Genomic DNA, 25,337 nt, shown 5'->3' with positions numbered 1-25,337 from the left:
TTAACCAAACTTCGCTGTGGTTTGTCCTATAATATCCTATCTACAATTTTTGCCTTACCAAAAGATGTCATAAAACGATGTGTTCACACTGTTCGTAAGGCTCTCATGTCTGAATTCGTTTCGAAACATCTCGGTTTCAATCATAATACTAGAGATGATTTTATTCAGAAACACACCAGAGCATTTGCGAAGTCCATCTTCACACAAGGAGAGGATAAAGCTGTAGTAGTTGTGGATGGAACTTACATTTATATAGAGAAGAGCTCGAACTACCAGTTTCAGAGGAGGACATATTCAATCCATAAAGGTAGACCCCTGGTTAAATCCATGTTGATTGTGAACACCGGAGGGTACATTTTGGATGTCTTAGGTCCATATTTTGCAGATGCGAAGAACAACGATGCCTCTATTATGGCAGCGCATATGCGACAACAAGCAGAGGGTTTAAGACGTTGGCTTAATGAGGATGATGTTATCATCCTAGATAGAGGGTTCAGAGACAGTGTGAATCTTTTGGAAGACTTGAATCTAATAGTAAAGATGCCACATTTCCTACAGAAACAAAGTCAACATGCTACACAAGAGGCTAATGAGTCGAGGTTAGTTATATCAGTGAGATGGGTAGTAGAAGCCTCAAATGGTTTACTAAAAACTTTAAAGCACTAGCTCACGTCATGCCCATCTCAAGTGCCATACATAGGAGACTATGTCAAAATTGTAAGTAGCATCTGCAATGCATTTAGGCCTCCTCGAATAATGGAAGATGATGAAAGTGCAAAAATAATTGGAGAAAGATATTAGCATTGCAATTCCATCCCAATGAGTTGCAACAGCGCATGACTGCAGAAAAGTGGTTAAGAAAAAGGGTTATTTGGCAAGAAATGACTGCTGACACTTTGACCGACTTCCCTCGTTTAACACTTGAAGAACTTAAACAACTGACCTTGGGCATATATCAGCTGAAACAGGCGACCTCTTATACAGCTGAATATACAGATGAACTAGGCCTTTACAAGTTGTTCTCACACAGAGGATGTTCAGATTTAATAAGAGTTTTAATTCAGAGCCGACACACATCGTTCAAGATACACACTCTATGGATACAGTACAATATAGCTACAGTTGGATATAGGTATTGCCAGTGTAAAGTTGGAGCACGTGTTGTTGGATGCTGTGCTCACATTGCTTCTGTGTTGTGGTTTCTTGGTTACTATCGACACCTTCATCACCAACAAGAAAGATACTCTGCACATTATCAGGATTTTATACAAGATGCTGCAGTTGGCTGGTCTGATGACGAGGATGCTGATGATGACAAAGCAGGAGATTCAGATTGACAGGAAAGTGAAAATAGAACTGTGTGTCTCTCTACACGTTGTGTTACGGCCACTGCCTTCTGCATCCGTCCTCTCCCTCTTAGCTGCCTGCTCAATCAGCCAAAAAATGCGTGTATCTTTCATCACGAATTCGCCACTAGATGGCAGGTCCTACCATGGCATCCTACCGTTTGACAGTCAATCCTGTAGCGTTGCAGTTTGACATTTGTACGTATACAATACATGTTAATAGAAATAATGTAAAGAAATCTAAATGGTTTGCGTAAAGGATATAATATGCGGTAGTCATTGAAGAAGTACAAAAAAAAATGTCCAAATAGAAACACATTTGTTGATGTTACGGCTGAGGCACAAACATGAAAGAATACTCACAATCATATATTGGCCTAAATAGAATATATATAATTTTATGTTCTCGTGTGAAGCAACTCTGATGCTATAAGCAAGGGTGCCGATCCTGGGGTCGGGGGCTCCGGCCCCCCGCATTGTACTTATGAATATGCGATATTTGGTACAATTTGAATGCAATTTGTCTTAAAATCCTCATATATGTCTTCTGCATCTGAATGCCCCCCGCCCAAATTTACTGAGAAATCGGCGCCATTAATTATAATTGTAATTATACAGGGTGGCTCAAAAGTAGGTATACGCCTACACCCCTGCATCGATCAGGTATATCATTCTACATTATACGTTCATTTGTTTCGGCTGTTCCGAGCTTAAGATATAAGTACAAAGACATTAAGAATAAATATACCTACTTTTGGGCCACTCTATATAATAAGGAAGTTTAAACCCCAACACGAGTCATTACTAATACAAATGAGAAACACAAAGAATTGTACCTTTTCTAATACACTTTCCAGACTTTGGGCTATCGCAAACCACACCACATGTTATATACATTGTTTTTACTCTAAGCCAAATTGTACATTGTTTTAGTATTAAAATTAGTGTCGCCCACGATACGAAACAGCATCTGTCTCTGAGAAACGAGATGACAAAGCTGTCTCACAATATAGCAACAGCTTCTTCAGATGAAGTAGCTAAAATCTTGTCTCGAGAGCAACAATATCCAAAATATACAAGGAGTATCGTTTCAGACAGTGAAACTACAGTAGACTTCCAAGCTATGCAAATTGAATACTATATTGAAGACAGGGACTGAATCGATTACTGAGAAACCTTTCGCAAAATCTCTTACCAGTTTTGCTATATGAAAATCCACATTGAAACTGGACGTAGTACTGAATTTCTTCAACTTCCAGTTTTACTAAGATATAGGGGTGCAGATGGGTTATTTCCCTGAGACCATGAATCAATTTCCGAAAGCAGTTTGTGGCTATCTATCACCGTTTTGAGTTATAAGCTTTACTGTTGAAACCGGAAGTGGTCGATTCCAACCACTTCCGGCTTAAGTAGAAGGTAGTCCAAAAGATGGAAAATATTCCTGGGACACTGAATCGATCCTCGAAAACTGCATGTCGATAGCTCTTGCCGTGTTTGCTCTGATACCTGTCAACCGAAGGACATAGCCGTTCTATAAGACTGCCAACACTTATACATAGTATAGTTTGGAAGTCTAATACTGGAGATCTTTTTCATTTTATAACTCCTCGTCAATATACCCCATTGTTGAACTCATCAAATGTGGAGTATACAGTTAGTTTATTGACTTAGAGAGTTCCGTATATGCAACTGCCAAAGGCTTGAGGAAAAAATGGAAAATCTAGTATCCCTCATGTATACCCCTATTAATTTTCTTACATAGTTCATTATCGGATGGTATTTCATGAAATAACATTCCATTGTATTCCAACTTGCCTTTTCTTGCTTTGCAGAATGATACCCAACAATATAAGACAATTTTCTTTTCTAAACTATTGGAAAAGTGTGGTCATTCCTATGCAAACCATAAAGATTTACTCACAGAAAATGGGCAGTACGTGCTGCACTCTAGCGTCGAAATTAGAAAACAAGCGTTCACGCGGGAGGCAATGGTTTTTGGAAAGAATGAACAGGCAGGTAAGTGAATCGAGGAGGCGGTGGTTACGGCACTGAGTGGTCTGTGAAGAACAAACTAAGACCTACCGCTCACTGGCGACAAAACAGTTGCGCAACTATCTCGTCGCTGTCGCCTGCAGTCAGCAACTTCACGGAGACAAAACAGTTTTGTTGCCATACCCTCGCTCACTGGCGACGGCAACAGAAAAGTTGCCGATAGTGTTGTAAATAGAAAAAAAACGGTTCGTATTTTTTCAGAAATGTACGTTTTTTTTAGAAAAAAAACATTGCCTCTCGTTTTTTTTCTAAATTTCGTTTTTTTTCAAATAGTCATTTGTAATGCATCTTACGTCTATTTAAGTATGAAATATTTTTATGTAGGTGTAATCACCGTAAAATGCAACATAAATTAAACGTTAGGTACTGATACGCTACACATAATTTACAATTTACATGAATACCATACCTATTAACAATTCAGGTTTCAGCAGTTTTCATCAATATCAACTAAGGAATAAAAGTAGAAATGGAATTTTGTTTTTCCGTGAACGCAGGCCTTTAATAAGTACGAAAATAATGTCACGAACAGTATAAAATTCCAATAACTTGTCTAAAGGTAAAAACTAATACTAATTTGCCTAAAAGTATTTTTCTAAATGTCATATATAAATAATTTGTCGACTACATATATATGATATGCAGAGCCGGCTCTACCTCATATGCAGTGGCGTATTTACGATTTTGTTTCGGGAGAGGCTTTGCTAACTTTCGGGGGCATTTGCCTGAAAATGTGAAAATTCTGCAAGATATTGCATATTCTTTACTGTAGTAAGATTTTGGGGGGAGGCTTAAGTCCAGAAGCCCCCCTAAATACGCCACTGTATATATGCAACACGTGGATTTGCGTAGAACGCCAAGCTTGGATGGTCCGGCAAAATCTGTCATAAGTATATTATTTAAATTAAATATTTCTTTTTGGAAACAGACTTCATGATGATGGTAGTTACATTCACTAAGCTGACCTTCTATTTGATTACAACATTCATAAATTATGTTTAGGTTGCATTAGTTTAAGGCCACATGGACAATGCTAAAGCAAATGGTCGAATAAATCCGAGCACAAATTGCTTGATTGTTGTCAAATGCAAGAATTAAATTCTCCAATAGTAGTGAATATCTGTTGCATTTAGGTTATCACAGTTTTGATATGAAAGTAGTCTTGTTTTTGACAGAAGCAAGTTCCTTATCATTGAAGATAGAAACAAGTTTTTTTTTAATGTTAGAAGATGTAGAAGAAAAATCAAGAAATAAAGATAAAAGAGCTAGTTGCACTGGAATTGCAAACTGATACATTGAGATTGAAGCTCGATAGTGAATTCTATAAAAAGGATTACCATCTTTCCTCTGCAGGTGTGTTTGCTTTATCTTTCACTATCATAATAGATTAACATTTAAAGAAGAAAAAAAACAGACACAACGGAATTGCATTTTTAGTAAGTATTTAAGCCTTTCTGAGTGCCACTGCACTTACCCTCACCTTTGTTGTTCATGCTGGACTAGCATACTTAAAATCATGACTTCTAAGATTTGTTCTTTCTGGAGAAAGGGGGAGGCGGCAAATTATGCCATTGCACGAGGCGATAAATTGACTAGGACCTGAATATAGAATGACTCAATTTGAAGTAATGCAGGGTGTTTCAAAATTAATATTAGGGTTTTGAAACTTTGTAGTATCTATTACAATTAACTTACAATTATAAATATTATATCAAATGAAAGAGCAACTCAAACAGTTTTGTACGCACGCATGTACATGCATTGTTTCTTCTGTCTGCCGTTAGAAAGAGCAAGTAGCAAAGATGGAGACTAGAGAGCAGAAAGCTTTTTGTGTTTTAATAAAGACAGAACCTGTACAGTGCAACCGTCTGTGTGAAGAATATTAAGGAGACGCTTGCAACTACGTCTTTATTGTTTGCAGTTGCTACAGGTCTAAAGCCTATAGACTACGATTTACGTGCCAATTTCGCAAGTGAAATATTCCTGCATAACAATGAAGATTTTCTGGATCGTGTCGTATTCAGTGATAAATCGACTTTTCACCTAAGAGCTAATGTGAACACTCATAATGTTTGCATCTGACCATCAGCAAATCCTCAGGAGATGGTACAATTGAAACGAAACTCCCCTAAATTGAATGTGTTTTGTGCCATATGGCGGAAAGTTTATGGGCCTTTCTCACCTATCGACTAGATGTGTGCCGTGCCGAATGAATCTCACATTGAACACTTGTAGCAAAGACTGTTTGAGGTGCTCTTTTACTTGATGCATTGCTTATAATTGTACGTAAAATGTAATAAGTACTACGAAGACTTAAAACCCCAAAATTTATTTTGAAACACCCTACATTTCTCACCAACAGTGTTGGAACTAAGATGTAAAAAGGAGAGAAAATTTTCCTTATAAAGTTATTGTTTACAACGATATTATTATTAGTCGAGACAATAACTACAACAACAACACGAGTTAGTAGTCAAAAAAGTGTAATCAAATGTATACTCGGTGGCCCAGGTGGCCAAAGTGGCACACACAGGTGTGTCACTTATTTAATCCGCTCCAGTGTGGACACTAATTAAGATATCGGGATATTATTCTTGCAAAATGTGGTTGGACTATAGTTTATCATATTAATTTCTTTTTCTTCTGGTGTCGAATTTCCTTCTATAAATTTCATGCCAGTCAAAAATTCGAGAATTTTCTAATTTCGAATTTCCTTTACTTTTTTTCCCCCCTGTAGCTTCCTTCGTAGTACAAAGACATCATTAAGACTTGCCAGGTAGATACCTCGGGTGGATACCTAATTGTTGACATCAATTGGACGGGCCTGCGCGCTGTGTTGCCATTTAGGGAAATTAAAATTCTCCTATATTTGGGCAAAAAGTTAGAAATTTTTGTTTATAAATCCGTAATTATACGTCCGAGTGCAAGTCAACCTACGCCAATCGAACATTTTTCCTTACTTAACAAACGAAAGTACAGATCGTTACAATGGGGTAATTAGGGGGCGCACTTAAAATTCGTATTTAGGTTCTAGCCCTTGATTTTTCTAGTTTTCCCTTACTTTTCTGTTTACCGTAATATATTTTTGGTAATTAGAAGCTTTGTTCCTTAAATATCACCACAATACTTGTAGGATATATTAGTGGTGTAAGAATGTTCAATTTAAGATAGTTTGCGTCTCTTTGGTAGCAGTGTTGCCAGCTACAGAATATTTTAATTCCAGATTTTAGGGGGGAATTTTGGAAAAATTATATGTTTTGTATCTATTATTTCCCTCTTGTTGGCTATATCGGAACAAACGTACGAGTATCTGGAAGTCTCGTCTTTGCTCTACACAACGCACTATATCAAGTTTCAATAGGATAATTAGGGGAAATACAGTTGAGGTTTACAGTGGACCTTGTTCTCTAATTGGAAAGATAACTGTGATTTTTTTAAAGGTAGAATGAGATATTTTTAATTGACATGCTTACTTTATTAGATATCGTTACAATACTTGTAGGATATATTAGAGAGATACCAAAGCTTATTTTAAGATAGTTTGTGTGTGTCTGATAGTAGTGTTGCTAGCTACAAAAAAATTTTAATTCCAGATTTTAGGTGAAAATTTTGGGAAAAATTCCCTTTTTTATTTCTATTATTTCCTTCTTGTTGGCTACATTCGAACATATGTACCAGTGTGTAACAGTCTCATCCTTAGCCTACACAGCGCACCATAAAAAGTTTTACTAGAATAATTAGGGGAAGTACAGTTGAGGTTTATAATAAACCATGTTCTGGAAATGGTAAGAAAATGGTGAATTTCTGAGGTAGAATGAGATTTTTTTAAAATTTCATGCTTACTTTGTTATATATCGCCATGATACTTGTAGGATATATTCTTGGAGCACTACGGTTTATTTTCAGATAGATTTCGTCTGTCTGATGGCAGCGTTTCCAGCCAAAACAATTAATTCCCGCTATTAGGTGAAAAATTAGGAAAATTTCCCTTTTCCTATCTATTATTACCCTCTTACTGGGTACATTGGAACAAACATACCAATACCTGAAAGCTTCCTCTTTGCCCTATAGAACGCACCATAAAAAGTTTCAATAGGATAATTAGAGAAGCTGTACCCCGGCATATTTGATTTTTGTTTCTGAAGCGTAAAAAGTGTCAAAATTTCATGTGTATGACAGAATTTTTTCTTTCCCTCTTTGAATGGAAGCCAGCGACTTCAGGATTTCACTTTACCTTGTCAACACACCAAAGATTTGTTTAGGTGACTTGAACCTATATAGCAGCAGTGGTGCTAGATACAAAAATTTTTTGAAATTCGGTTAGGGATTTTTTTGTAAATTTTCACTCCTACATTTCCCTCAATAACTTCCCACCCGTTGGCAACACTGCAATACAACTTATTCCAAAAAATAGCCACATCCATTTTCTTAAAAGCAAGGCCTTAACCATATCAATCGAATGAATAGTTTTTGAGCAATAAGTCACTAACTGGAAATGTAGGAAAACGCCAAAAATGACCTGGGGCCGAAAGGAATAATCACACAATTTTGCTCGTATAGGTTCAAAGAAACAAACGATTTGTAAGTTACAAGGGCTTCGACTCAAGTTCTGTTGATTATTTCAATAATCTGCAACATAAATCAATAAATAATAGTTGCCAGAAAAAAAACAGACTTTTGAAAAAAAACATGAAAAAGAACGATGTTTTTTATTGAAAAAAAACTTCACAGAAAAAAAACCGTTTTTTTACAACACTAGTTGCCGAGCATTTGATATCACAATTTACATAATCGACAACCGGAACAGTTCACAAAATCGCTGGTTTCGGACATTAAAAAAAAAACTACCGCCCATTCCAATGGTTAAATAAATAGATTTAAATAAACTTTCGAAGGTAGCGTCAACAGGGGCGTTATTTCAGACTTCACTTGAGGGGGGCAAGAACACCACCGACTTCACGTTTTTACTAGTATATTAGTAGACAATTGATTAAAGTATATGTATTCCTCAAACTCTTGGGGAACAATTGCACCTCCTGCCCCCCCCTAAATGACGTCCCTGAACGTCAATGAGTGACAAAAATAACAGCATTGTGTAAGCTAATACGAACGGGAACAATTATTCGAATCAAAAGATAACAAGAATCACGAAAATATAAAACGACTGGAAATAACTAACAGAACGAAACTAAAAAGCGGCAATCCGACAACACTGTACAGTAACTGTACTCTCAATGTTCTACGTATATCCATAAAATAAAAATTGGCTTTCTTCGTTCTTCCCGCGTATTCTTCACGTTTTAAAATCGGCCACTTTTATACAGTACAGTTTTTTTCTCTTTTTTATATTTGAAATGGAAAGAAACTTAAAAATGATAATTTTATCTGTATTTTTTCTAGTTGTGGGAAATTAATGAAAGTAGTAGTGTGTAGTATCACAGCGATATGTCATTAGCGAAAATGTACCTACCTGTGTTGTTTTTCTTGGCTGGAAAGTTCATTCAGTTTCTTATAACAGCGAAACACACTACCTTTCATAATTTCTTCTTTATATATATTTCTTCTTTAATGCTGGGCGTTTTTCAATTTTCCTCAATTAATTTTTCATAGTCTTTATCACTAAAGACATGCTAGTCACTAATCAAAGAATGTATCAGTTTCCATTGCGAACACTTCTTTTCACGCGCTACACACGGAACGAACTGTTAAGTGAAAAACTTGTAGAAAACATTTATTTTTTACCTTTCTATTTGGAGGTACCTCGGCAACTTTTCTGTCGCCGTCGCCTCAGTGAGCGGACTCCCATAAGACTCAATGCATTTTTAGATGTTGCGCAACTGTTCCGTCGCCGAGATGTTGCCCTGCTGTCGCCCTGCTTGGCGACACCTCGGCAACTTTTCTGTCGCTGTCGCCTCAGTGAGCGGACTCCCATAAGACTCAATGCATTTAGCCAGAGCAACAAGATAGTTGCCCGACAAAATGTTGCCAGTGAGCGGTAGGCCTAGTAAAATGACTATTGTGGTATTGTCATTTTGTAGTAGGCCTATATCACGAAGTTCTAATAGAGGATACCACAAATAGTGTTTTGACAACATAAAAAAGAAAACGTTTTGTCTTTTTAATATTCATTTTCTTTCGTTTTCATCAGTAATGCTAGTTTCTTGTCCATGTTACCTACAATATAATACGATTGTGCATTTTTTGTTAACAAATGGTGCTGTGTAAAACCTTAATTGCAAAATATATTTGGTTAACATTCTGTTTTTCATACATATCTGCTCTAGTACTACCATTATAGCATAACTGAATTGAAAAATCAAGGGGGCCGATTTTGGCCCTTTTCGCCACCCCTCCTTTTTATTTTTACTAATTTACTTAGGTAATGCTAACGAAAACGTACAAGCACACCGAAGTTCAAGCTTTTATTCTAATTGTAAGTACCTAAAACATTACAGATCCAAAATAGACCCATTTAAATAGCATTGGAAAATTATTCATCCCCCCTTTAGACCACCTAAAAATTAAAAATATTCACTTTTGGCAATTTTCCTGTGGGCTGGTCCCGAAAAGCTACAATCATGCCAAAGGGCATGGGTGGATAAGTATAGTGAAATGGTCCCAGATGAATCTCGGGACAACAAGTGGGTGGTGTGTAGGTACCCCAAAGATACATTAATGCCTCATTTTACAAACCTCATCTCTGATCGGTTCATGAGAAATGGCGTAAAATGGCGAAAGTGGGATTAATTTATTTGTCAAGAATGGATCGATCGATTTGGTTCAAATTTGAATGTATGTATAAGTGTACAGACATTTGTCTGAAAAATCAAGGACTTTGTCTGAAAAAATTAACAGCTCCCTTCACCATTCCCCCCTCAAAAAATTCGATTCAATGTTTTGAGCCCCTTTTGACTTATGATGGTCTGTGAGCACAATTATGAAAAAATAATTTTTAGATGTCGTTTTAACCATAGAATCACATATATTTTTTCCAAAATTGTATCACGGGTACTCCATGGTCAAAATTGGCCAAAACCAACCACACCATACCTATAAGGGTCAATTGCAAAAAGAACAGTATATACAGCAACAGAAATACTGATGTAACTTTTGCATATTGGCCACGTAAATCAGTTAGAAATAACACCTGAAAAGTGTCAAATTTACTCAGGTCCCATTTGATGGTCTGTCGTGTCCCTTTCTCTAGTTAGGGATATAGTGAAACTGTTGATTTTTAGCAATTTATTTAGAGATGAACACACTTGTCGCCTTGAAACAAACACGAAACAATGAATCATTGTGATTGTGTTAATGTATCGCCAAAAAGGAAACACTGAGAGTCAGGAGCGCCTGTTGCGATTTTTCTTGGGGTCAAGATCTTCATCTACATAAGAATTGTACGTTTTATATTAGTAAGTTAGTAGTCAATGGATTAAAATATAGACTTTGTAAAACTTACATCGAGGAAAAATATTATAAAGCACTTATGTCTGCATTTAAAGGCAAAAAAAGCATAAATGTCCAGTCCAGAAGCAAATGCTATTAAGTATATTACATAAATTCGTTAGGGAATTGAGGCTACACATTGAATGCTAGAAGAAAAGTATCGTCTGTTGGATGAAATATTGGAAAATGAAATGATAGTATCGGCCTGTATCATAGAATTGCTAGTTTTCTAGTTAATAAATTCTCCAAACGTGTGACACAAGATGAAAACCACTTCGCAACCACCGGAATCATGAAATCTTCGAAACCTGCAGGAAATGAAAATATCTTTGCAGCCTTTGTTGAAGAGAAGAAATTGCGAACAAGAAAATTTCCATTTGCATCTAATCCTTCACAGAATATTAAGGATTTTTCCCGAATGACCAAAAAAGACTTGAAACTTTTGTTTTGTGGATCATCCCAATATAAACAGGCGATATGTTATTTGACTGAAATGTTGGAAAAGGCTTTAGATATCTGGGTTTTTGGCATCTATGGCTATTTAGCCCGTCACGTAAGAGATATAACGTCCCTCGGTGATAACATTAACCGGGGAAAAGGAAGGAAGAAAGGATTGGAGAAGGAAGGAAGAGGCCTGGGACTTATAAGTGAGGTACCACCCCGACATTTACCTGGTGTGAATGAGGAGAAGCCAGGGAAACCTCATTCAGGATGGCTGGCCTGAGAAAGTTTTTAAATTTTTTCGACCAAGTGGCCCACTAGGAATTGAACCCGGGACAGCATGTTGGGTGAAGGAGGTAATATTAGTATTATTAAGTATTCAGCCTTTCGGCAGGTTCTGAGACTAATGAGGATCTTTTTTTTTTTTTTTCAATTTTAGATTTTGGCCTGGAAATGTTTCTTCCACTTTTGTTGATCTTCAGCTTCCTCTTTTAACTCCCAATATTTTGTCCTATCTTTCAAATAATCGATTAGCTGTGTTCTTCTTCTTCCTATTCGTCGCTTCCCTTCCATTTTTCCTTCTATGGCGGTGTGAAGAAGACAATTTCTTCGCAAGATGTGTCCAATCCAATTGGCCTTTCTACGAAGGATGGTGGCTAGAAGTGTCCTCTTTTCTTTGATCCGTTTTAAAACATCTTCGTTTGTTGCTCTGTATCTGTCCATTTTATCTTTTCCATCTTCCTCCAACATCACATTTCGAAGCTCTCCAAATATTTCTTCTCCAACTTCCGTAATGTCCAAGTCTCTGAACCATACAGTCCAATGCTCCATATATAACACTTGACCAACTTCTTCTTAAGTCTAATATTGATCCTGCTAGTTAAGAGCGATCTTTTCTTGTTGAATGCTTCTTTAGCTATGGCAATTCTTGAGCTGATCTCTTTGGTGCAGTAAGCGTCTCTCGTCAAAACACTTCCCAGATACTTGAAATTATCGACCTCTTCAAGTTCTCTTTGTTCTACTCTGATCCGTAAGGGCGTGTTTCCACGGGATATTCTCTGACTTTTGACTTTTCGATGTTAATTTCCATTCCATACAGTCTTCCAGTGTCAACTATTTTGTCAATCATCTCCTGTAGCCCTCCTTCGGTTTTAGCTATTATAACCGTATCAGCTGCATACCTGATCTTGTTAATGATCTGCCCTCCAATCTTGAAATCTCCAATTCCCATTAATGCTTCCTTCATTAAACATTCACTGTAAATGTTGAATAATTGGGGCGACAAACTACATCCTTGTCTGACTCCTCCTCCAATCTCCAGACTATTGGTTTCTCCTTCATTCAAGCGCAGCTTCACTTGTTGTCCTGTGTACAGGTTTTGAATGAGTCGTCGATCTCTCCAGTTGACTCCGATTTCTTTAATTATTTTCAGAAGTTTCGTCCAATTGACTCGGTCGAAAGCTTTTCGCTAGTCGATGAAGCACAAACACAACTCTTCCTTTACATCAAGAATTCTTTCTGATATAATTTTCATCAATTCAATAGCATATCTGGTGCCTTTTCCTTTCCGGAATCCAAATTGATCTTCTTCTAACCTCTCATCTATCTTACTTTCCAGCCGCCTATTCAGTATGCGTGCAATTATCTTTCAAGTGCGGGAAATCAGGCTAATGGTTCTGTGAACGCTGCCCTTCTTTGCTTGGTTTTTCTTTGGCAATGCAATAATGGTAACATCAAGAAAATCCTTTGGCCATTCTCCACTCAGATAGATATTGTTAATAAGTGAAGTCAATACTTTGATTGCGTTGTCTCCTAATCCCTTGAGCAAATCTACTGGTATGTCGTCTTCTCCAGTGGCCTTTCTCCTTCACATACCTTTGATTGCTTGTAGTGTTTCACTTTTCAATATACTGTGTCCTTTTTCATCATCATCATCATCTTCCTCTTCTTTGATCGCAATATCTTTGGGGTGGTTCTTTTGATTATACAGATCCTTTATGTATTCCTCCCAAATTCTAAGGGTTCTTTGATGGTCAGAGGTTGCATTACCTTCTTGATCTTCGATGCCGAACGTTCGTATACTTTTGTTAGCTTTTCCTCCTAATTCTTGTGCTTTCTGGTACATCAGATCATATCTGCCGCGTCGTTGAAGTTCCATTATTTCTTCACATATCTATCCATGTATTTTTCTTTGGCTTTGAATGCCTCTCTTCTCAATTCATTATTCAGCCTTCTGTATTCCTTGATGTCCGTGTTTTTCGCCGTTCTGCGTTCTTCCATCTTCTTAAACATTGCTTCAGTTATCCATGGTTTTCTCGGTGCTCTTTTCATCCTACCAATGTTATTGTGGAGTGTGTCAAGTAGAATCTGTTTAACTTTTCCCCAACTACTTTCTATTTTGTCAACCGCATCGCCCATTGCACAGAATGTTTCTTCAATTTCTTCTTTCACACCATCGTCGATATTTCTTAGTCGCTCCAAGTTCCATTTTCGATTTCTCTTCCCATTTTTCTGACTTTAACCTTGTTTGCACTTCCGCCACCAGTAGATTGTGATCCGAATCAATGTCCGCTCCTAGCAGTGTCTTCATGCCTCGTACACTATTCCTGAAACGTTGCTTCACAAGAATGTAATCGATTTGGTAGTGTTTCGTATCTCCTGGACTTTTCCACGCGTGCAACTTGATTTTTCTTTTCTTAAACTACGTGTTCATGAACACCAGATCATGTTGCCTACAGAAATTGATAAGCATTTGACCTCGTTCGTTTCTTCTACCTAATCCAAATGGTCCCGCTACCTTATTCACAGCTGCTTCTCCTACTACGCTGCTGAAGTCTCCCTTTACTACGGCGTTGACCTTACCTCTTCCTTCCTGATGCAATATGTCACTAATCTGATCATACATTACTTCTACTTCATTATCATCATAGCCGGTTGTTGGCATATACACTTGTATTATCACAATATCCACTGGTTTTGCATGTAGTTTTACAAACATCAAGCGTTCACTGCAGTATTCCACTTTGGTTACACTTCTTACTACTTCGTTCTACATTGCTATCGCGACACCATTCTCGCCCTTATCGCCACCCAATAGTATATTCTGTAATTTTCCAACATTATCTCATCTTTCCCTGGCCACCTCACTTCACTCAAGCCCACTATGTCCACTTTACATTTGTCCATTTCCACTTTTAAATTTTCAAGTTCTCCTCACCTCGCAGAGCCCGTACGTTCCAGGTTCCTATGCTGAAACTAAAGTTATTATTATTTTCTCCTCTGATGACTTTTCCCGAAACAGTGCTCACCCGGAGATCCGAACGGGGGACTATTTTACCTCCGGAATTGTTTACCTAGGGAAGAATCATCATATTTATTTATTCTACTCCTTTGTCTCTTCTGGGAAAAAGATAATGTGGTAGTATTCCCATTTCCTTTCCACATCTTCATGCCATTGACCATCTAGTGGTTCATCCGCCTTTTAGGACAGTTCCCCTCCTAAGGAGAAGAAGGTGCCCTGACCTCCACCCGCTCATCCGCCATCCGAAAAGGCCGTTGGAACTTGGTAGAAGCTTACTCCTTATCCCGGGAGTCGGTCGGTCCTCACCTACGTTAGCCGCCAAAGACGTTGCCCGCTTTCTCCCGCGAGGAGGTGTAGGTTGGGATTTTTCGCTTCGTTTAGGATGAGGCCCGAAGGCTTTTCTCAAACTTCTCCAGTACTTTTAGAAAGCAATGTTAATATGCAGTATGTTAAAGACAACGACAAGATATTGGAAACAACAGTGCATTCAAGACATACGCAAAGCAAGACGTACAAATGTTTCGTCGATTACCAAACAGAGAAGGTTACAAAAGTGTCATTAGGTACTGTTGTGACTCCGTAAATGGTTTGCAGACAGTTGGCTCTTGCTCCCATGTTGCAGCCATTATTTTTTACCTTAGTTATGGAAGATATTGGTCGAGGGTCCCCAAACCAACACAAATATTGAGCAACATATTCGATCATGACATTTGTGTGGTCATAAATGAAACCAATGACGAGGGCTGAACTACATACTACAACGTTCATTTCAGCCTTATTTGTTTCGCACATTGAAATACGTGTACTTCTTACATGTAACTTAATTTCCGTTAGCATTATATTTTCTTCTATTTCTTAAATGAAATGAACTTTTTATTCAAATGTTAGTTTTCCACTACTCCACAACTTGTGGAATACAACAAGACAATAGGTATCGCTGAAATAACAGCATCTTCTGACAGAATAGTGGCCTTCTTATCTCCATTCCGCCCTCCCAGGACCAGAGGTGACCACTTTGACTTAACCTCACTCAACCTCACGCTCACAAACTCATTTCGAACTCACGCTCACAAACTCATTTCGACCTCACGCTCGCATCATCAGTCTGACCTAACCTCACTCAACCTCACGCTCACAAACTCATTTCGACCTCACGCTCACCTCACCGGTCTGATCTCACTGTTATATCTTGCGACGTTTCGAGGGCTGACATCGTCCTCAACTTCAGGCGAACATGATGGGGTAATAGAGTGTATGGAATATATACTTCATATATGTGTAGTTGATCTCTTCTGATTGGTGGTTGAAATGGCGGGATATGATTGGTGTTCATGTTTCAGTTGGAATCCTGTATTTCTGTTAAGGTTCGTTTTTGTTGTGTGATTGCACCAGTTTCTTTTATCCTTCTGTCCCAAACTCGGGCATTTTGCTATATTATTTTGGCATATGTGAATAAAATCTTATGTTTCTATTTGATGCTATGTTCAGCCAGTCCGGATTTTTCTGGTTGGTTTTGTCTGATGTAACTGTTGTGTTCTTTGCATCTGGCTTCAATGGTTCATCCTGTTTGTCCAATATACGACTTACCACATTTACATGGAATACGACAAACTCCAGGAGTTCGGAGACCCAGATCGTCTTTGGTTGGTCATAATATATATATTCGCTGGATGTTTGTGTATTGTCCTAATGTTGTACCTGGTGAATAATCCGCTGAGCTTAAATGCAATCCGAAGACATTGTACCTTCAGGAGATGTTCTCTGTATAGTGAAAGAGAAACCATTGGTAAAATTTCATGGATGATGATTGTCGACTGAAACACACCCTCGCGTTCTCTTGTATGTTGAAATTGGTAGCTCTAGATGGATTCACGACTCGTTGCGAACACTACAATACTTGGCTCATCCGCCTCACAGATTTTGTCAGATTCCAAACTTGCTCCGATTTCCTGCATTTGCTCATCTGACACATGGAATTCCGGAGCTATTCCCCTTCCACAAGCATTCGTATTCTTAAATTGGTTGTACCACCTTCAGATGTAGTTATGGAGAATTACCTGGTTGAGTTACCGTTTCTTTTAAAGGTATGTCTCATTTTTTGTATTCTATATGAGAGAAAATGTACGTTTAATTAAAATATGTCTAATTATTTAGAAAAAAATCCGTAAGATCAGAAAATTATTTTCTTTTATAACTTTCGTATATCGGAATCGTCTCCAGAGCTTGGTATTGAAATATGTTAAGAACAAAAGACTGATTTTACTTCTAATTTTAAAAATAATACATTCAAAGATAAAGGACCCCGCATAATCCTTATGGAAATTGGATTTCGGTGGAATTACCTGAAACCGTGATATGTTGTAGATATTGTGATCCTGAGAAAAAGTCTCAATGGGCACAACCACCAATCACTGACCGTTCGGCCACTACATGGCCACTTCTTTGGAAACAGAAGAAGATAACGATATTCTGGATTTTGGTGGAATTACTTAAAACCGTGACATGTTGTAGATATTGTGATCCTGAGAAAAAGTCTCAATGGGCACAACCACCAATCACTGACCGTTTGAAAACTTTTTTGAAAAAAAAAAATCTAATTCGAAAACAGTCGGGTTCAAAATCAGTCAGGTCATCCTGATTTTACCAAGAGGAACTAGTATTTATTAATACCATTTGACACTTTGATATTTTTGTCCGATGTTGGCCGACAGGAGAAATGTTCAATAAAAGGAACCATATACACAGTATGTGCACATTTCACTAGCAAAGGATATATTCATTGAAAATAGCAAATGATCTATTCATTCATTTGATGATTACACTGATGTTTCGTTGGTATTTCTAGTTGGTTGGAGGCTGTGATGGATGCAGGTGTCAAGTCAAGGATACAACAATCCAAGGCGAACACTAAACCGAATAATGAGACAGGGACGCTAGAGCCTGTCTATCTCATCTATGCCCTCGGAAAGTATGCGAACTATACTTCGGCCTCACCCCCGCCGCCCTCTGACGGAGGAAATTCTCCCTTTGCTTAGGGAAAAGAAGTGAATGACCTCAACTGTGTTGCCAATTTGTCATTCAGTCGTTTGATCTTGACGAGTGAAGATCGTAGTCTACTTATAATGGCTAACAAGACAGAGGACAGCGAAGTTCGTGAAATAATTCATTTTGGCAACGCTTCCGCATCTAACAATTGAAAGAGCTCGGCCGCAACAACTTCTCCCTCTTCTTTTGAGGGAGGTACGGGAAAGCCAAGGATATTATAAAATAGGGGATCTGCCCATACGAACTCAATGAAGCCAAAAAACAACCGAGCATCATCTGAGCCGGAAGCATCATAATTGTTGGCTCGAAACATTGCGATCTTAGTGGCGCCGAGTGGGCAGAGTAGGTGTGGCGAAGCAGTGACGTAAGGCTTCACGATTTTGTTGTATGGGCAGATCATCTATTTTATAACATCCTTGGGGAAAGCACACATCGACTGCAGCGCCAGAAGGGGCACAGATCAAATAGAAAGGCTCTAATGACTAGTCGTTCAAGTACTATCATGGTGTTCGTCTGTGAAAAAGACCTGGACAACGTCAGGCAGAGCGTTTGCAGCAAGGATAGAATCCAACTGTCCTCAGAGTGCCAACTTACGTTAGTGTCACTGCAGACCGGAGAGTAGAGAGCCGCAGCAGCTATGATATTAACAACAATTGACATTTACATTTTCGTGCACAGATTTGCAACTTTCACCTAAACCCGTCATGTAAGAGGGATGACGTACATAAGTAATTACACAACCAGGAAAACGGATGGAGAGAGTAGCGGATCAATACCATTTAAGTATAGGTAACATCCCGATATTCACCTTGTGAGACAAGGGAAAACCACACACTGAATGGTTGGTCCTAGACGAACCTCCCAAATGCGAACAAGTGTTGTACTAACTGCCCTGCAGTTGCTCGGTACCCAACAACCTAGTTTTTCTCAGGAGCACATCTACAACATACACAGTTTCATTCATTTTCACCGAAATCCAGAATATCGTTATCTTCTGCTGTTTTCAAAAAAAAAAGTGGTCTCGTAGTCGCCAAACTGTCAATGATTAGTGGTTATGCCCATTGAGAATTTTTCTTAAGACCATAATATCAACAACATGTCACGGTTTCAAGCATTCCCATAAGAATTCCAATTTCCGTAAGGGTCTTCCGTAAAATCTATATATATAAAAGAGAACGTACAATTTTTTGTCCGCTCATCACGCTAATACGGCTGAACCAATTTCTTTCATTTTTGGGGGGTTATTAGGATTTGGACCCTAGATGGTTTTTATCATATCACTTTAATTTTTAATTACCAGTGTCTTGAGATAATTGACCATTCAGGTGTCCATAACGTACAAATCCTTTGTTATTAGTTCATCATAGGTAAAAATAAACGTATTTATATGCAACCCGCATGACCGTGTCACTCGGCGGGTTAACATAAATGACAGGCGATATACAGCGGAAAATAGCTTGAATCTTCTGTTTAAAATTTTTTAATTGATTTGCTTATTTTTACAGACACTTTTACAATATGCCAGCACCGGGATGACCGCAGCGAAGCGGGGCGGGTTAACATAAATGACAGGCGATATAATGTTAAGATTTACTGCAATCTTCTATGGTTTTTATCATATCACTTGAAAGCGAAAAAGTAAAAATTATCTAAGTAACAAAGTTTATTGCGTTCCGGGGTGACCGCAGCGAAGCGGGGTGAACGCTGCTAGTATATAAATAAAATAAAATAAAATAAAATAAAATAAAGAAATCTCTGTGTTTTGTGCTTTCTTTGAAGCTTTCCAATGTTGCCTAGGAATGTCCAAAGCTTCGAACTCGTTTCTTGGGATCAATCAAGCTTGGCCTTAATAATTGAATACCAGTCCGTGTGAGTATAAGTCCTACGTCCTACAACTGAAGTCAACCCAGAGATCCAATCGAACCGAGTTCGAGCCTCTGCAAGGTTAGTCAGTACGAACACGAGCGAAAATATGTCATTGAAAATAACAAGTCGGGAGTCTCCAAGTTTGCAAAATATCATTTATGATGCAGCTTATTGCTTGGGGTCAGTGGCGTAGATAAGGGGACTAACACGCTCCCTCTTTCCAACTAATGTTGCATAAGGGACAAAAAGTGCATTTTTAAACTCGAAATGAGATTCTTGTATCGGTTTCGAGATAAAAATAAACTAGATCTTTCAGTTTAACATCCCTCGATTATTCTCATTAGGATTTATATATATGTAAACAAATAAAAATGAAAGTGATTATATATATATATATATATATATATATATATATATATATATATATATATATATATATATATATATATATATATATATATGCATTTATGCTTGCATCATGGGTGTGTATGCTGTTCTGTTTACTACTGCTTGGAGTTGATGTATGTTGGGTGAAAAGTAGGGATGGGCACGAGAGAGCCAAAACTCAATTCGACTCGAATTCGATTGGAGTTTCGAGTCGAGTCAGATGTAGTTTTCTCGAGTCGAGTTCCGAGCCGAGTTACTGTTTCTGATGTCGAATTTCGAGTCCAGTCGAGTTTGATAAATGGCTCGCTCATTCAGCTCGTTTTAGCTCGTTTTGAAATCATGGCCTAATTGCACTGGGAAACGAAATCCACAAGTAATGCAAGCAGTAATGTGGAATACTTTTAGTGTTGCTCACCAGGGGGGACACTGCTCGCATCTGGTCTCATCTCGAGAAGGATACGACCATAAATTTGTATAACAAGACAGCCTCAAATGCCGTGATCACCAATACTATAATTGTTACGATCAAGGCTGAGACCTGCACGGTCGAAATTTTGAACCCAAGCAGAAGTCCAATCCAGGTAGTGATGTTAATCGAGTCAGCTCCGTTCAACTGAGCGAACAGTTAGAGCCGTTCTAATTGGCATGAGCCATCGACTCGGCTCAATTGAGGCAATGGCTCGAGCCGAGTCGGTTGGGATGATCCATCAACTCGGTTCGGTTCGACTCAGGTGAGCCATCGGCTCGAACCGACTCGGTTGGTTAGCTGTTGACTCGGCTCACTCCTCGGTTCGGCTCGATAGTGAATGAACTGTGAGCCGAGACGCTCGAGACATTGACATCCCTAAACCCGGGCCGAGCAATTTTGAACATGTTTGGTCGGCGCTCCATAACATTTTAACAACTTTTGGCTCGAGCCCGAATGCTTGTTCCTTCGGAACTCAAACCCAGAACCTCGTAAACGATGTCTTTGCCACCTGAAGAATTCTCGACGACTGAGGTCGGCAGTCAACTAGTTTTTAGTATTCAGATACAAACCGCCTATCTTTCATATTTATACACAGTGTTGTTAAAATAATAATAATAATAATAATAATAATAATAATAATAATAATAATAAGAAGAAGAAGAAGAAGAAGAAGAAGAAGAAGAAGAAGAAGAAGTTGTAGGAGTAGTAGTATCATTGATAATAATTACATTGTCTATATAATATACTTGAAGAGAGTACTTGAAACTACACGCAGGATTTTGCTCGATTTGTCTCAACTCGACCCGAATTTGAGTCGAGTTTCAAAGAAAACCCGCTCGAACTCGATCGTGCCTATTCCTAGTGAGAAATTCAATTCTCTTCCAAATTAAGAAGATATTACCGAAGTTAAGTTCATTAAATATAGGAGAATGTGATTGTCATGAAAATGGTGTGGTTTGATGTTTCAGTTGAAGTTTAGAAGGAATTGCTTTTATTTGATGATAAAGCAGGTGCGGTTTTAGCGGGTAGGCACAGGCCTACCCAAAAAATAAAAATAAAAATATTTAAACGGTAAAAGATACAATAAAGAGTAAATATATTTTCCACTATTTATATTAGTGGCAGATAATTATTTAACAAATACCATCAACCAATACTTGTAAAAATAATTTCCCACTCTCATTAATCCATCAAATGTGTATATGTATCCATAAGCTAGGGAGCGGGTCTACCCAACATTAAAATCCTAAAGCCGCCCCTGTGATAAAGTAATGAAAACCTCCAACTTAAGTAGAAGCATCTTTCACTTCTACATTGCACAGCGACACTAGCATTCTTTTTCTATTTTATTCTAATTGTTGTATCTGCAGTGAAAAAATAGCCTTAACACATTAATAAATATCAGTTCTATAATTTCAGAGTCTCTCGGAGAAGTGTCGATAAGCATTAATTCAACATTCACATTTGTTTCCGCAATGTTCATCAAGTATTCATGAATTCAACTATCAGTCTCAAGATGGCAGCACGGAACATTTTCTGACAGTACTGGAGTGACATCTGTTGATGTGTATTTCAACTCTGTGATGCTTGGCCTGTAAATTGTTAAACGTTTCATAAATTTATAATACTACAGTTTTTTTTTTTTTTTTTTTTAGGGGAGAAAATCCTAACATTGATTTTAATCATTAATTGAGAGTGTAGATTGAACTGATAATTTTAAATCTAATATTCATTCCAATAAAGTTCCAGAATTATACGTTCTCTCCTCGTGAATAACTGATTGAGCTAAATTGGTAAATCGTATCGCAGATTATTTAATCTCCTGAATTAATATAATCAGGTTGGTGATATATAAACATTTTAGTGTACAATTCTAAGCATGAATTGACACCTTATATTTCATCCCTACTTTCTTTGTTCATGAACTTTCTCGTTGTTGAAGCAGCAAATATCTCCAGAGCCGCATCTTTGGAACAGACTTGTTATTCAGAAACGTCAGAAAAATGTTTTTTTTTTTTTTTTGTTTTTAAAATCGTATTTTTTTTTCATTGTACATTTCATAAAGTAATATTTATTTATTCATATTGCTTTAACTATATACGAAGAGTGGTCAGAAAGTAAGGTTACAAAGCCTGCAGCGAAATGTGTGTACATTATTTTATACAACCAACAGATAGTACATACTAGGGATGGCCACAAAGTTCCGGTTCCGGCGGAAACGGTTCCGCGAGGAACCGGTTCTTTGAGATCCGGTTTTCAGAACCGGTTCCAGATCTGGATCTGAAAACCCGGTTCCAGAACCGGATCTTAGGAACCGGTTCCAGACCTGGATCCGAAAGCCCCCAAAGACCCGTAAATGAGGCATAAAGATCACCTTCAAAAATAATGCAAAGAGGACCATGCGCTTGTGCCTTCCTCGCCCAGACACGCTTGTGCCCCCAGAAAAAAAATTTTGGTCCACCAGTGGGTGTTTAGCCAAATGAGTTGGCCAGTTTGCCTGTTTAACCAATGAGTTTGCCAGTTACCCAGTTTATTTAGCCAAATGAGACAAGCTGCCGCCGCCTGGGCGCCTGCCTGTCGCTTCCACCATTTCATCTAGCATACTGTTCACAGCTTGCCAGCAGCTCGGTTTAGCGTAGGGATGGTCACAAAGTTTCGGTTCCAGCGGAACCGGTTCCGCAAAGAACCGGTTCTGTTTCAGAACCGGTTCCAGACCTGGATCTGAAGAACCGGTTCTAGACCTGGATCCAAAAAACCGGTTCCAGGCCTGGATCCGAAAAACCGGATCTTCTAGAACCGGATCCGTTCAGACCCGAAAACCGGTTCCACTAGGAACCGGTTCTGGCCATCCCTAGTACATACATTAGGTTATTTTTCGACCTAGTCTCCATGTCGGTTGTGGCACTTGTCGCATCGTGGGATGAGTTTGAAGATTCCCTTCTAGTAAAAATTCTGTCTTTGCGTGTTCAGCCACGTTGTCACGGAGTGTTTCATCTCCTCGTCTGAAGCAAAGCGACAGCCTCTTAGGTGCTCGTTGAAGTCCGGGAACAGGTGAATGTCCCTTGGAGCGAGATCCGAGGTGTAGAGAGGGTGATGCGCGGAAGTTGTGTTCACATCTGTTGATCCCGTGCATGGTCGGCAACTGCGCTCCTCGTCGGTGACGCTTTTTCTACCAGCCGCAAACTTTTGACACCATTCTGCGACATGCTGACGAGACGTTACAGTCTCTCTCTGTAAACCTCTACCAGTTGTCGGTGAATTTCAGCTGCAGTTATATACTTCGCCCACAAAAATCGAATAAATGAGCGGACTTCTTCGCGAGACCAGTTTTGGAAACGAGTCGCCATTTGGGTTTGCTTACAACTAGCACCGTATGCGGCGGGTGGCTGAAACTCTGCAGAGTTGCCAACTCCATGTATTAAAATTACTGCACACTCCACAATCCTGTATAACAGACGAAACTCCAGAAATATCAGCCTTGTAGCTTTAGTTTCCTGATCCTCCTTATATTATTGTTATTGAAGGGAGCGTAGCGAGATTCCACAATTCGACTTAACCACCATTTGTGTGTCTGCCTAATCACACTATAATTTCGTAAAATTTTTCTGCTTGTAATGAAATCTGGTATGTGCTTTCTTTCAACGCGCAGAAGCAGGGCTGGCTCTACTATATGTGCAACACGTGCATTTGCACGGAGCGGCAAAATCTGTTATAACTGTATTATTTAAATTAAATCTTTCTTGTTGGAAACAGACTTCATGATGATGGTAGTTAAATTTACTAAGTTCACCTTCTATTTGAACGCTACATTCATAAATCATGTTTAGGTCGCATTAGTTTAAGGTCACATGGACAGTGCTAAAGCAAATGGTCAAACAAATCCCAACATGAATTGCTTGATTGTTGTCATTTCTCGAACGTAATGAATACTTGCTCCATTTAGTTAGTTATCACTATTTTGATATGAAAATTAGTCTTGCCTTTGTCACAAATAGATCCTTATCATTTAAGGTGGAAACAAGTTTTTTTTTTTAATTTTTAACAGATATAGAAGAGAAATCAAGAAATAAAGATAAAAGAGCTAGTTGCACTGGAATTGCAAACTGATATATTGAGATTGAAACTCGATATTGAATTCTATAAAAGGGATTACCATCTTTCCTCTGCAGATGTGTTTACTTTATCTTTCACTAACATAATAGATTATTATTTAAAGAGAAAACAGACACAACAAGATTGTATTTGTAGTATTTAGGCCTTTCTGAGTGCGAGTGCATTTTCCCTTCCCTTCGTTGTTCATGATAGGGTAGCATGCTTAAAATCGTGGCTTTTAAGATTTGTTCTTTTCGGAGAAAAGGAGGAGCGACAAATGATGCAAGATTTGAAGTTTGCGCTATTTGTACGGTAAGGTGTTGTGAACGAAAAAAAAAGCGCTACACAAAAGAACAAACATTTTTAAAATAATGAAGATTTGGCAGTTACAGTTAGGAATTTTCGTCAATTATATGGTCAGACAAGGGCACCCATGTTGTGGTTTCCAGGGGAAGCAAGTATAAGCAACATTTCAAATATAGTTTCAAATTTTGCTTTAAGTATTCTAAAAATTCTATCGGGTTTTCGATCTTGCGAAGTACAACTTTCTCTAGGGGGGGCGAGTGTCCCACCCTGCCCCTCTGATGGGTGCCCTTGTGGTCAGAATAATGATTTAACTTCATCAACTGTGAAGAGATTAATTTACAAAAAATTAGGAAGACTGAATGAATTAGTGATCTTAGACAGCCTGTCCGTTCTTCAACACAAAATATCGAAGCAGTTCGCAAAAATGTCCCTGAGAGTCCAGAAACATGAATTCCGCATAGTGGTCAAGAAGTGGACATTTCGAGAACCTCTCTACAGCGTATTCTCAAGAAATGCGAAATAACGCCTTCGGATTTTTTCTTTGAGGTTTCTTGAAGTTTAAAGCTACGTTGCCATCCTCCAATAA

This window comes from Thermobia domestica, chromosome 17 (genome assembly GCF_964235325.1).
Source record: "Thermobia domestica chromosome 17, izTheDome1.hap1.1, whole genome shotgun sequence".
Classification (NCBI taxonomy): Eukaryota; Metazoa; Arthropoda; class Insecta; order Zygentoma; family Lepismatidae; genus Thermobia; species Thermobia domestica.
The sequence above is the reverse complement of the archived record's forward strand: the minus strand, read 5'-3'. Positions refer to the sequence as shown.